Genomic DNA, 1,744 nt, shown 5'->3' on the forward strand with positions numbered 1-1,744 from the left:
AGTTAACACTGTGAGAGAAATTCACCACCAGATATTTTCATGATAAACCATATTAAAAGAGTTTAAGCAAAATCATTCAAATATAACCATTGCAAGGTTTTTTTTTTTTTAAGGGGGGCGAAGATCCTGGCATTTTTCTAGAGACATTTATGCTTACAGATACACAGGGCACTGTGACCTAGAAAATTAAGCAAACATCCACAAGTAGAAACAAGAAATGTTGACTTAAAAACAAAGAGGGGATTATGGATACCATTATGTAATGCTCAAGGAGCCCCTGTGGCATAATGGTTAAGCACTCGGCTGCTAACTGAAAGGTCAACGGTTCAGACCCACCAGGGGTTGCAAGGGAGAAAAGACCGAGTATCTGCTCTCATAATGATTACAGTCTAGGAAACTCTCTGGGGCACTTCTACTCTGTCCTATATGGTCGGCTATTAACTCGCTGGCACACAACAAGAAGTAATGCTCACCTGTTTCTCTCCACCCCTGGATTATGTTCATTTGAGGCCTAATAAAGGTGAAGCAGGTTCAACTTACCAAAGCTCCTCAGTGTGCCAAGGAATCGCTGGTCTGTGGGGTGGCCTGGAGCACAGTGTCCTTCTAATACCTCTGTTACCTGAACTGTGAAATGGAAAAGATAACACTTTTGAAATTGAGACAGGTAATGAGGGTATGCATTTAATGACCACTCAATGGAATGGAGGGGTGGCGGTGGGAGTGGGGAGGAGAAATATAGTGTGTTGTTATTATCACACACCTTTGTGTATGTTCAAAGTCATAGGAAAGCTATATAACTGAAGCATCTAGGAAATTTCCACTGGCCCACATGTATACATGGAGACCATAGGTCACTTCCTTTTATCAATTCTTTAAGACTGCACAGGTTCATATCAGCCAGAGAACATTTGATGGGGAGGAGGGTATCTCACCAACAAGGAGAGAGAAGAGAGAAGTGTCTAAAGCCTAGATTTTAACAGGTAAGCTTAAAGCTCAACCCTACCACTTGCTGGCTTTGTGATCATGGACAATTTCACTCAACCTCTCTGATATGGGCCTGATATTTATTACCCACCTGTTAGGAACACTGTGACAACAAATAAGATGACAGATGTGGAGACCTTGGAGCCTGGCCCAGAGGAAAAAACTCACTAAGAGGCAGCTGTGATGACTGCATTCATTTAAAATTCTTTCCATAGAAGCACATTAAATCATGGTTTTTTATGGTAAATCTTCAAACACAAAAAATCATTTAAAGCACTGTGAGCTTTTAGTGTGTTAAATATTCTTCCACCTTTGGGAGCCCTTTATAGTTGGCTTTTCTTCACATAAAAACCAAAACCAAACGTACTGCAGTCCAGTCAATTCTGACTTATAGCATAACCCTCTGTGTTGCGAAGTAGAACTGCTCCATAGGGTTAGGCTTAAGTGCTCAACTACAGGCTGAAAGGCTGGCAGTGCATACCCACCGAGAGGTGCCTTGGAAGACAGCCTGGCGGTCTGCTGCCAAAAGGTCACAACCTTGAAACCCCACAGAGCAGTCCCACTCTGCACACACAGGGTCGCCATGAGTCAGAATTGACTCAGTGGCAACTAACAACAACAATCTTTATGGAAGCAGACTGCACACAAACCACTTGTACCACCCTGTTTCTTACCATTTATAAATGACATATCATAATGACTCAGCTTTTAAGTACATGCATTTATTCAATTAGCTGGATTCCATACAGCAGGCTTTATA

General features: G+C 42.0%; 1 protein-coding gene across 1 annotated transcript in view; it reads right to left on the reverse strand.

Moving 5' to 3' along the window:
* RBM47 (RNA binding motif protein 47) overlaps window positions 1-617 on the reverse strand; it is a 134,617-nt gene extending 134,000 nt beyond the window's left edge. The window contains exon 1 of the mRNA XM_007947147.2: window positions 541-617. The gene's annotated coding sequence lies outside the window, so the exon portion shown is untranslated. The remainder of the gene's footprint in view (window positions 1-540) is intronic.
* Between the last annotated feature and the right edge of the window lie 1,127 nt (window positions 618-1,744).

The sequence above is a fragment of the Orycteropus afer genome, unplaced genomic scaffold, assembly GCF_000298275.1.
Source record: "Orycteropus afer afer isolate SDZICR_OR568_19922 unplaced genomic scaffold, OryAfe1.0 scaffold00176, whole genome shotgun sequence".
In the NCBI taxonomy this organism is placed as follows: domain Eukaryota; kingdom Metazoa; phylum Chordata; class Mammalia; order Tubulidentata; family Orycteropodidae; genus Orycteropus; species Orycteropus afer.